The 13001-nt window shown below is 35.4% G+C and overlaps 1 protein-coding gene across 2 annotated transcripts in view; it reads right to left on the bottom strand.

The window, feature by feature from the left end:
• col8a1b (collagen, type VIII, alpha 1b) overlaps positions 1–13001 on the bottom strand; it is a 44751-nt gene that overhangs the window by 7616 nt on the left and 24134 nt on the right. The window lies entirely within an intron of this gene.

The raw sequence follows: 13001 nt of genomic DNA, 5'->3' as shown, positions 1-13001 counted from the left end.
TAAGTAGTTTAACTTGTACATTTGACTGCATTCTTTTTAATTGCTGAAAGTTTACTTTAACTTTTTGATAACAGACCGAGCATTTATATTGATCATTAAAAAATGGTACTTAATATTATGTAACGATTTCTTATCTTTTGTTATTATTGTATTGGTTGCATAATAATTTAAGCAATTTTTCTTAAGTGATGGCTTAATGGTTGTCTTGATGTAATATTTATATAAATACGCAGCCTACATGCTCATGTCTTGTGCGGTATATGATAAGGGTGGAGGGTGGTGGGAGACCACATCTATATTTTTTCATATACCTGATGTAATGCGTTACAAACTATAGACATACATTTTTCAGTCATACATAAAAATAAATATTAAAATAAAAAGAAATTTAAAATATCCATAAAAATGATGCATTATAAAGCCAATTTTATTTGCAGTCACAGATGTTATTTTTAAATATAACCACTAGAGGGCAGTAACTACCCATGAAACATAACAACAGGTTCAGGGACAGTTCTAATGTGCGTGTATGTGTGTAAATGTGCATTAGTAGACTGGATGCATGTTTTAATCATAAAGCAATAGAAATCAGGTGCATTGATACATAGACTGTTTTTTTTTAACAGACAGCACATAATCTTTGTCAACAAAACCTCATACAGTATCCAGTTTTACAGTCTGTTGTAGACAACAACATCATCAACTTTAAATTAAAAAAAAAACATGCAGGTGCACATACACACACACACACACACACACACACACACACACACAATGAACAGGCATTCGGGAAGTAGAAGTCTAAAGAAGTCAAAGAAGTCTAAACCACAAATATCACACACAATGCTGGCCGGTAGCAACGAAAAACTACATGTCCGTTCGTCTTGACTAAAATAAGAGAGAGCTCTATTGAAATATTAAAAAGCAAATCCAAAAATCATCTGTCAAGGTCACACTGCACTTAGTTTAATTCCATTGCAATTGTATAACTTTATCTGTTCCTAACTTTTGTGTCCACTTTTTACTGTTGACTTGAGATATGTGAGCCACATCTGTTCTCTTTCCTGTGGATGCCTGAAAATGTGATGAATGGGAAACCCAGCCTCTCAGTTACTTCCTTCAGACCGTGGCGCTTTAGCACCCAGCCGATAGCTGTGCTAAATTCGAAACTAAGCACGACCTTGATATGAGGCGGCATCTGGCTCTGACTGATGGAAAAATCCGAAAAGATGGAATCCGTTATACAAAATTACTTTTTCCTAATACAGAAGACTTGGGTTGCGTTGTCTCTTTTCGTACTATAAATAGAAATCTTGTTTAAACTAGTGTGAAAATCATATTATTATTATTTTCTTATTATTATTATTAAACATTTCACCTTCTCCATTTCTCGTCACCTTTATCAGTATTTGTTGCTTAAATTCCTTCACTCATCTATCCATCCATTTGTAAACAAACATACAAAATTAAATCAGATAAAAATATATACAGCTGAAATTATCTTATTCGTAACTTCACCCTGAGATTTTCAGAAGATCTTGTGCCATTACTGCATTTTTAACTTTTGGAAAAAGTCTTTAAAGTCGCCATGAAACGGAAGTAGCGATTGTCTTTTTCCCCCCGTGGTGATGTATATCTGAGGGCGGGACTTGAATTCGTTCATCGAGAATCTATTTGAACGTTGGAAGTTGGGTCATGTTGCTATTTGCTAATCACCGCAATCTTTCCCTGGAACCCACCCACCTGCCATACCATATGACCAGACGTAAAGAGAGATTTTAGATTTGTATTTTTGATTAAAGATTATCAGGGCAGGTGATTTTTAAAGAGCACCTATCATCCGATTCATGATTTTACATTTCCATTGGTGTGTAAATGTGTATTAGTACATGTTAACGATATGCAAAAGGTACAAACCCCAAAGTAAACGATGACGCTAGTTATCGTCTCCAACGTAAATCTCTTTTCTTGGACTACAACAAACACACGGATTGTAGGCAATGGTTTACTTTCTGGGCCGGTTGACGTGAACACATCGATTTTTATCATAATTCATCCCGCTTCGGACTCATAGTCTGTAAGTTAACTCCTGTCAGCATTGCATTGTAACCGAATCTTTTAAAAATGGTAAGGAGCGTCACATTTCCGGCTGATGTCAGAGGTATTCAGGCCAATCACAACATGCAAATTAGCTGGCCAATCAAGGACACAGATTGATTCAGATCTATGTGTTTTGTACAAAATCAAAGCGTTTGAGAAAGGCAGGGATATCTGGAGCTACAATAATGTATTGTATGTGGAAAATAATGGGACCATGCGTTCGTATTATACCAAATACACAAAAAACTTTGTTTTTAGCAATGAAATAGGTGCCCTTTAAAAAAATAATGAAGCTCAAAGATAAGTTATTTGTAAAAAAAAACACAATATTGAAAAAAACATTGAATTTTAATTTTATTGTGACTTTAAGATCTTCTGACCCAGCACTCAAGTCTTGTAAATAAAAACGGGCAAATATTTTGGCAAGATTTCTCATTTGTTGCTGGCTATGTCTATTTTTTTTTAAAGATACAGAATTAATTGCTCTCATATGCGTCCATAATACCCACACTAAATAAACATCAAGAAAGAATGCTGTTCAGGAGAGGTCATGGGAAAACATGGCTCACAAAAGCTGGCCAAGTCTTTGGTTCATTATAAATCCAAACACTAAGATTTGTCCAAACTGCATTCTCAGTGCTTATTTATCAAATTCACAAGGTCGAAATAAGCTTCTCGCTTTGTTCCTCCAGCCCATATTAGATGTCGGAAGAATCTATAGAACAGCTTTCAGGAGTTTATAAGACTGTTAATAGACAAGGGTCAAAACCTTCAGAAACAACAGCAAGCCTGCACGTCCACTGCCGAAAAACAAGAACCAATGTTTTGCTCTGGTCTTTCAAAAATTTGCCAAAATTTACAACCGCAAGATTTGTCTGCTTGGTTTCATGCCACAGCTCTGTTATTGACCTGACATTTTTTCTAAAATAATCAAATTTCCATTCCTACTTCAGACTTTCTGACTGCTTTCAGATGTTTAACTTCAATTTGTAATACACAAGTGGATCTTAAAAAATAACATGGTGGGCATTCACAATATAATTGATTTGTGTGCGGCATGATAAGAAGGTATGCTCGGCCTCAGATACAGACAACACACACCAAAGATTATAGACGAGACATAAAGTGGGGGCTTGTCTGGGATCTGAACTCAGTACTTCTTACACTATCATGAAAATCCTGGGAATTTGGGGGAATTTAATAATTATGTTTTACCAGATCTGGTACAGTAATGGAAATAAACAAAATCTTGCTCATTGAAGTAAATTAAATTTCTATACAGAATATACATTCAGCTAGTTATGCAAATACATATACAAAACTCAGTAATAATATGTTAAAACCTTTATTTACAAATAATTTGATGGTTACTTCAAAAATCACTCAAATTAAAAGCATCCACAAAATGCCAAGTGACCCAGTCTGCAAAATTTCAGTCAATCTGTTTTTAATTCTTGTTGCAATTTTCATTACAAATACCTAAAAGATGTAAATGATTGTATACAGATGTATAACTAAGAGAAAGGAAATATGAAACAGAGTTAAAGATTAGGTAGACATTTGTATTTATATGGCAGATAAAATATTAGCAAAACATGAACCAGATCTACAATATGACACAAAACAGTAAGTTCTGTACCATAATGGAGATTCATTTGATGTTTTAGCCAATCTTTTATCTTCCATATAATCTTTAACTGAAATACATGTCTAAGTCTTTAGACAAGTCAGTTTTAAAGGAAAAGAGGTCAGCTTGGGGTGGGCGTATTTTGTAAAATGCTGGGAAAGGATTCATAGTTAGTATTTTGTGGCTACTGTTTCAGATGTGGGCAATTTAAAAAACTTTACTGTGTTTTAAAGTCTGCAAAATGGTGATAATGAGGTGCCAACAGCAGCAGGCGCCAAAAAACACAGGCACATGCATGGAACATGATTCTCTGTTCCTGTCATACCAGCCAATACAAACCTTTCTCTCTATGTGTTAGACATAAAATAGACATTTTACCCATTAACTCATTCCTCGCCAGCCTTTTTTAAAAAAAAGTTACAAATAAACATACAAATAAAAAGAACAGACCTTGTGCTTTCAAAACAAAAAAAAACTTTTCATCCTATCTTCATTTGTTCACTTTTTCGTATTGTTCATTTGTTCGCATAACCTCTCAAATATGTGTAGGTTTCTTCAAAAATACCACATTTTGAGCAAAAAGCTGAAATAATTGCATTTTTGTAAAGGAATTTTGTTAGAGATCAGATTCAGAGCGAAAATCAAAGAATATGTAGAACTTAGACTGTTGTTGAATTCGTTTTGCTTCAGTTTTTTATAAATTGGGTAAGAGCAGCATCTAGTGGATAGTAGCGGAATTACAGATTACCGTAAAAACTCGTCAGTGAAGCGTCATTGGCAAAGAAATGTTTTCTCTTAATTGACAAGATAATGTTGGCTATTTTAAAAACACCATACCCATTATATCAAGATGTTGATAAGCGTGTTCAACACCATGCAGCGCTTGCACAGAGCGCTTGTCATATGACATCAAAGTACCGTGAGGTAGTGATGGCCGATTTCGAAGCACTGCTTCATGAGGCTTCGAAACATTTACGAATCTTTTGTTTCGAATCATTGGTTCGCAGCTTGTTTCAAACTGGCCAAAGTCACGTGATTTTAGCAAACGAGGCTTCATTACGTCATAACTGTTTCGAAAACCCAAGGATTCACCACTAGGGGGAGTTGATCACAAATGACTAGTGTAGGTGTACTCGGGTCAGATTTATTATAAAAGTTTATAAAACTTTTCATCCTGACTAATTACACTACCAATTTGTCTACTTTTTGTTTATAGACAGATTTAATGACCAAAATGTGCAGAATTAAAAAGAGAGTTCATTTTAATGATGTGTTTGCCATAAAAAAACTAAAAACACAGAATACACTTTTAATAATGTCTTTATTAAATTAAATACTTTATTTTTCTTAAAAACATATTTTTAGAACAATCTTGCTATTATTATGTAAAAAGTGTAAAATGTTTGGAAAGATTTTGTTGCGTTTACACTATTTTGACCAGCAGATGTCACCAGCGTGTGTGGTCTTTCGAACGCTTCGAAAAACTGAATCAATATGCGAAGCAATTGGTTCAATTGATTCGAAGCCTTGAAAAGCTTTGTTTCTCCAATCACTACCGTAAGGTACTGTGGGGTGATGACATCACCGTATCACAAAATATACAGATTGCCTAAAGACACGAAACTGCAAGGGTTTTGTGTTTAGATTCATTCATCTTGGGACCCGGTTTCAGGCGCCCAAATTGCTGGAACCGTCTGGACAAAACACAGACATGCTACAAAATTTTTACGTATACACTGTAAAAAAATTCCGTAGAAATTGCAGCTGGGTTGCCGGTAATTTACCGTAGATTTACATTTATGTTATTTACTGGCAAGAGTTTGTTCAAAGTTAAATGAACATTAAACATTTACAAGTCTTTGTCTTTACAGAGTAAAACTAAAAAAACAGCATCAAGCAAAACATTCTGGGAAAGAAAATCTGAAGCAAAAAACAGAAAAAGGTTGATGATGATTTCTGGTTCCCAGAATGCTTTGCATGAGGCTGTTATTGTATAGTTTTATTCTGTAAAGATAAAGACTTGTTAATATTTAAAATGTATTTAACTTTGAACAAACTCTTGCCAGTAAATAACATAAATGTAAATCTACGGTAAATTACCGGCAACCCAGCTGCAATAACATTGTAATTTCTACGGAATTTTTTTACAGTGTACAGCTAAATTTGTACTTGTGGATGGGCTCTAAGAGCAAGAGGGCCCCCTAGTGGTTGGGACAGAGGACATTACACTTGTTAACAATGCTTAGCTTTACACCTCACCAGCATTTTTTTTTTAAGTTGTCCGCTAGCATTTGTGATTTTCACAAAAGTTTCCCAAAATGCCTTCCAGAATTGTTTTCGATAAATATATAAACCTACAAATATATCAAATAAAAGAACAGACCCTGCTTTAAAAAAAAAATTAATGCTATCTTCCTTTGATCTGTCTTTTTAACCTCTTAAATATGGGTAGGTTTCTTTAAAAATACCAAATCATGAGCAAAAAGCTGAAATAATTGCATTTTTGTAAAGGAATTTTGTTAAAAATCAGATTCAGAACGATGGTCAAAACATACACGGAGTTGTTGAATTAGTTGATGCTTCAGTTTTTTTATAAATTGGGTAAAAGCGCCACTTACTGGATAATATCGGAATTATAGATTACCGTAAAAACTAGTCATGGAACTCTTCATTGGCAGCGAAATGTTTTCTCTAACTTGTCAATGGCGGGGAAAGAGTAAAGGGAATTCTGTTACAAATATGAGCCCAGTCTCACGAAATTTCGTTTTATAGTCATATACATTTTTTATTATTTTTTCGTGATATTATCACGGATATCCACGTTTTTTCGTGATCGTATAACGAATTCCTGTTTTCGTGTGATTATCAAGCATTGGTTACTCAACTGTTTTGTCCTATTTTCTTACCATTGTTGCTTTGGTTTAGGGTTAGATTTATATAAAATGATATCCTTAACCAAACCCAACTCTAATACTAATGCCAGGCGACATATATAAAAAAAAATGAATCCGAAAAAATAGTATAAACCAATGTATAAAGTGACATTATATTGCAAGCACCAAATCTAACCCTAAACCGAAGCGACAATTGTTTTTTTCTATTTTCAAACCATTGAGTAACCAATACAAAACAGGAATTTGTTATACAATCACGGAAATTCGTGATAATATCACAAAAAAATTATCAAAAATTTACGTGACAATCATGAAACCTTGTGAGACTGGGTAGCAAATATATATATAATATTATCTCAGTTACAAATTTGACTGGTAAATAATAAAAAATGCCCCCCCCCGCCCCGTCTTTGTATTTATTGCATTGTATATTGTATGTTCAGGCATGATTCATAAGCAGACATGTTATTTATGACTGGATGATACTTAGTGGTAAAAGTGTCTCTCCTATTGACTTTGTCCTATCAGTGTGAATCTCATAAAAATTGTGAAGACCACTGAGCTACAGTGACCAACCTGTATGCAAGCTTAACAAATCAGTCTCCACTATAGTTAAATAAACACTCACACAACCTCAAAAGCGACACTTACAGTATTGTTCTTATTGAATAACACAAGAGTTAAATCTTTCTATGACTTATTTGAGAGATGAAGGAATGAGTGGGAAAGTCTGTGTGGGAAGGTTGTACATGTGCACTTATAATTTTTACTCGTGTATATGCTGAGATGGAGCATGAAGTTATTCCTGAGGACAGCCGAATGTAAAATCAGCTGACAGAACGGAGTATGAGCCAGCACACAGCTCTCTCGCTCGCTCTCTCTCTCTCTCTCATATACTGTATGCTTTCTCTCCTTCAAACAGAATGGCAGATTGTCATGTACCTGTAAGCATATGTTTTTTTTTTGTCCACAAGTGTTTGGCAGTATATAAATTATAATAAGAGAGAGCAGAGACCCTTATTTATCTTTAACAAATGGCTCTTCCTTTGAAAAAAAAAACTCTGTTATTTCAATATTCATACTTTCGCACCACTACTGACCTTAAATAGCTCCCTAATTCTTTCCCATATCTTTCTACGTTTTGTTCCAGCTGGAAACCGATGCTAGTAATTTACAGCACTACAAACAAGAGCCAGGGTCAGGGGTGTGCTAGTGCATTTATGAGTGTTTGTGTCAGATTCCAAGCTAACATTCCCATAGTTCTGCACGTGCTCAGAGACGAGTGGCTTTTTAGCCTTCACATTGTCCTCACAACAATTCTGTGCATTCCTCTACAATCTTTGTGCTGAGATCAACTCGGCTTGACTTTAAAGAGTACGGTGAACCTATTTGACCCTAAATTAAATTTAAGTCCATAATGTATAGCCCACATCTATAATACTTTCCACAAAGCTCTTATATCCCACCAAAATGTGTGTCACGTTTTAAAAAGTGGTGGGAGAACAAGGAGATGCAATGAAGCAAGAAGTTAACTCAGGAAAATTATTTTAAGTTTATGTTTAAATATTTTACAGGATCATCTACTATTTTTATAGTCTATGTGATCTAAAAAAATATATCCTCAAACTAAAATGTACATAAGATACAACGATTTTAATAGCACGTTAAGGCATTATTTATTCGACATACAGTAAAGCAAATGTGACCCTGGACCACTAAACCAGTCAATAGTTGCACGGGTACAGTATATCTGTAGCAATATCTAACAATACAAAGTCAAATTTTTCTTTTATGCCAAAAATAATTATGATATTAAGTGCCATCATGTTTCAAGATATTTTGGAAACTTCCTACCGTAAATATATCAAATAATTATTTATTACAGTATTAGTAATGTGTTGCAAGGACTTCATTTGGACACCTTTAAAGGAAATTTTCTCAATATTAAAAATTTTTTAATAGTTGTATCTCAGCCAAACCATACATCAATTGAAAGCTTATTTATTCAGCTTTCATATGACGTATAAATATTTTAATATGTATAAATACATTTTAAATTGGCTGCAGTATATCAGTGGTTGTATTTAAGGAGTGATGACACATTTGTTTGCTTTTTATTTTGCTATTTAACAGAAAGAAAGCCACAGAAAAGTGATAAGCTGGAGTTTCTGCCCTTCACATTACGCATTTGGCGGACACTAAGTGACTTGCAGTGCATTCAAGGTATATTTTATGTTTCTTGTTCTGACCTTTGCATTGCCTAACAATTGAACTACAGGAACGCATTATGACAACCGCACCAGCCACATAACTAAACATTAAAAACACAACAAATTGCAGGAACAGACTGCCAACAATGTTAACTAAATAAAACTCATGACTCACAACTGAAGATATTTCCACTGTATCATCCTTTAGGTCATTTGCATTTTTTCCCACCAACCTCACCCAGTGCATTATTGGATCGTCCCTCTCCACTTAAGATACAGACATTTCTGCATTAGAAATTGACCAGAATGACGTACATTACAATGTCAAACATTTCGAATTAGCTTTAGTGGTTGCCTAAGGAAGCAGCTCACTAAGTTTTAAAGCTAACAGCTGTAATGATCAAACTGCGTTCGGTTATTCTGTTTCTCTGTAACAGGGCTTTTCCACTCATTTTTGGAAAGTACACATAATGCATAAATTTGTGATTAGCCCTGAGCTTTGTCAGCCTTGCAAATATCTGGCGTCTTAGAAACCAAATCGGAGCTTTCAGCCAAACCTCTCTTTAAACAGAAAACCCTCGATCCGCCACATTTGAGCATTTTTGTTTCAGTATGATTCTGATTTGACATGAGAAACCGGAGCTAGCGAAGACCTGTAATTCTGTAGTCTACGACGGAGAGACAGTTTTTAACCATTCAGATATAGTTCAGGACAATAGCTGCATTCATTCTGTGAAATCCAGGTTAAAGTCTCAATCTTATGATGAGATTAGAAGCATCAAAGTTTGATTTCAATCTTTGACGTGGTCTTACTCAGTCAGTATTAAAGATATCTTTACCTGTGTTTTGTAGAAAACGGCAAATAAAAATAAAAAAGCATGACTTTAGCTGTTTTCACAGACTGCATGACCTATTTTTCCCAAATGAATAAGTCTTACAAAAATGTGTGCAGAACAAATTTTCCAAAGCTCAAGCAAGGCTTGACTTCCCTTCCCTTTCCTGTAGGACTTGTTTCTGTTTATAAAAGACTGCATGTCCATTTAGATAAAAATGAAGGTAAAATATCAAGGAGGTAAAACATTGACTAAAAGTAGACAAACTAAAGACGCAACATCATAGGTCAAGCAGTTCATATTTAATGAATGAATTTAGTCAGGAATGTTCAGAATAATGAATGCGATCACAGCGTCTTTAACACAAGCAGCTGGATGTAATGTTGTTGATCTGATCAGCATCAGGTTGTTACGTGGAAACGGGCCGAGATGCGCCATATCTAAATGCCTCTAGGGCCACAAACAGACCAAACAAAACCACATCTTGCAGTGGAAAATTCCCTTTTGCTTGTTTACTGCCTTTATAAACACAAAAGGTTTATGTAAAAAATGCATTTAAGATCACTTTGTTGTCCTGCAAATAACCTCACGACCAAACTGATAACAATAAGAATGTATTTAAAAAAGAGGCCCAGTCGATGTAAGAAAGAAGGCCAATCAGCTATTATTAACTCTTTCCTTGCCATTGACGAGTTAACTCAAGAAAATGTTTCCTTGCAAATGACGATTTTTTCCGACAATCCGTATTACCGCTTGTATCCACCAGGTGGCGCTCTTACTTAACTTATAAAAGCCAGAAGTATTCCCCTAGGGCAAACAGTTCAAAATCCGTGTATGTTTTGATCATCGCTCTGAATCTGATCTCTATCAAAAGTCCTTCACAAAAACGCAATTATCTTAGCAATTAAATTTGGTGTTTTTGAAATAAACTATTTTTATTTGAGAGGTGATAAAAAGAGAAGGGTCTTTTCTTTCATTTGATATATTGTATGTTCATATATTAAAAGAAGAACATTTTCTGGAAGGCATTAAACTTTTGTGAAAATAAAAAGTAATAAAATAAAAAGTGCTGGTGCTCTAACTTTTTCTAAAAACATTGGCCGGGAAAGAGTTAAAGGAAAACACTAAAATTTTTCAATATCTTACTATGTTCTTACCTCAAATTAGACAAATTAATACATTCCTATTTTTTTCAATGCGTACACTTAATCTTTGTACAGCGCGTTGTGAATGTGTTAGCATTTAGCCTAGCCCCATTCATTCCTTAAGGCCGCGGTATACTTTTTTTCCGCGTCCGCGTCCGGCTCGCGCGCGCACGCGTCCGCGCAGCCTTTCGAGTATACTCCCCGCGGCCACACGCGGATGGCCGCGTTCGACACTATACGCAATACAAATGATTTCTAATTCAAATTATTAGTCTAACAGGCTGTCAGGGCAGCAATGATTTGGGGACATTTACAGTACATTAAAACATTAGGTTAGGAGAAGAAAAGTAACTGATCCACCATTGCAAACACAGTTTAGAACAAACAACAAGACAACAAAGATCAGGAATCAAACAAACATGCTCCAGAGCTTTCTGTTCTTGGAAGAAGTAAAAGTTAAAGAAGAAAAACCATAGTGTGTGTGCAAATGCTGTCTATTTCCTTTGTATAATTGTTTATAGTGGAGTGCACTGTCTAAATATTTTCACGCGCATGCGCTGTTGTACGCGGACTGTACGCGGACTGTCCGCGCGGTCTCAAATTTTGGGCTGCACGCGGACGGTCCGCGCGGCCGGCCGCGGACCCTCTTGATGACGAAAATGACGTCATGCGGACGGCGCGCGTACGCGGACGTCCCTAGTATACTTTCGGCTTTAGGATCCAAACAGGGATGAATTTAGAAGCCACCACTTTTTCATTACATGAGTAATTACACGAGTAAGTATGGTGGCACCGATTTTTTAAGTGAATAAAAAATGAGAACTATATTGTATGGTGGGAGAGCACTTAGTTTGGAGCACAATATTGCTGCGCCTGAGGTAGAGTTGCTGCAAACTATGTGTTCTTCCGCCATACAATATAGTTCTCATTTTTTATCTACTTAAAAAATCACCAAGTTTTATTTTGTGCCACCATATTTACTCATGTAACTACTTATGTAACAGTCTTTCAATAGGGAAAACATGGAAGGGTTTGGATCCTAAGAAATGAATGGGGCTAAGCTAAATGCTAACTCTTTTATGATGCGCTGTACAAAGATTAAGTGCACGCATTGAAAAAAGATAGGCATGTATTCATTTGTCTAAGCTGAGGTAAGAACATAGTAAAATATTGAAAAATGGTGGTGTTTTCCTTTAATACACATTCTGTAGATGTAAGTCAATAAGAGATGTTTACTAAAAGTTTTTTATATATCTTAATTTAATACAATTATAACAATTACAAAAATATATACTGCACACCTACGGCTAAAATCCTCAAAAAAGTGGATCTTGAGGAATTTCAAAACATCACAGGCTGCAAAGTTTGATTACTTTAAAGAACAAACAAACGTCAAGCCAAACCAACATGACAATCATTATTCCAAACAATATGATCTCCGAAATTATGACATATGCTAGTTATGTTGCAGCATTTGTCTAGAGATCAATATCAGGTTCACAGTAAAAACAAAAACTCTATCTTTGATCTAAAATCTCCCAACAACCAAATCCATCTGGAGCAGAGATGGAGTGAGAGAAAACAAGAAAGAAGATCCATAGCCGGCTGTATACCCTCAGGAATGGATCTTCTGAACCTTGGAGACATAACAGGCTTCCCTTCGGCCTCAGTAATGCCCCGTGCCAGGAAATCAAAGTGAAAGTAGAGGGGTAATGGCTCTAAAAAATATACAAACCCCTGGAGCCGGACTCGGTAAAGACTCTTGTGCGCAACAGGTGTGGTATGAGGCAGGATATGAAGTCTTCATCCAATATCAAAGTCAAATAATTTGTAAAGATTTGGACAGTCACTTTGGTTTATTATTATTATTATTATTATTAAATATACTTAATAAGGATGGGGGTTTATCATAAAATATAGTTGTGACCACCCACTGCATCCCTTTCTGTCTATGTACTGGCCATATATTGAATGAGGGAAGGTTGCCATGTGATTATTCATCATTCGCCTTCACCTGGAGGGGCGTGGCAGAGGCAATAAAGACCCAAAGTGCTTTCCCTTGAATGGATGCACCTTATCATAAATTTGGATATTTTTGAAATACACCCATTTATTTGTAATTCCATATTTTTCAAGCCTTTTCATATATGTAACTCTATTTTAGTCATTGCTGGCATAACCCTTTAGACATT

This window comes from Paramisgurnus dabryanus, chromosome 24 (genome assembly GCF_030506205.2).
Source record: "Paramisgurnus dabryanus chromosome 24, PD_genome_1.1, whole genome shotgun sequence".
NCBI lineage: Eukaryota > Metazoa > Chordata > Actinopteri > Cypriniformes > Cobitidae > Paramisgurnus > Paramisgurnus dabryanus.
The sequence above is the reverse complement of the archived record's forward strand: the minus strand, read 5'-3'. Positions and strand labels throughout refer to the sequence as shown.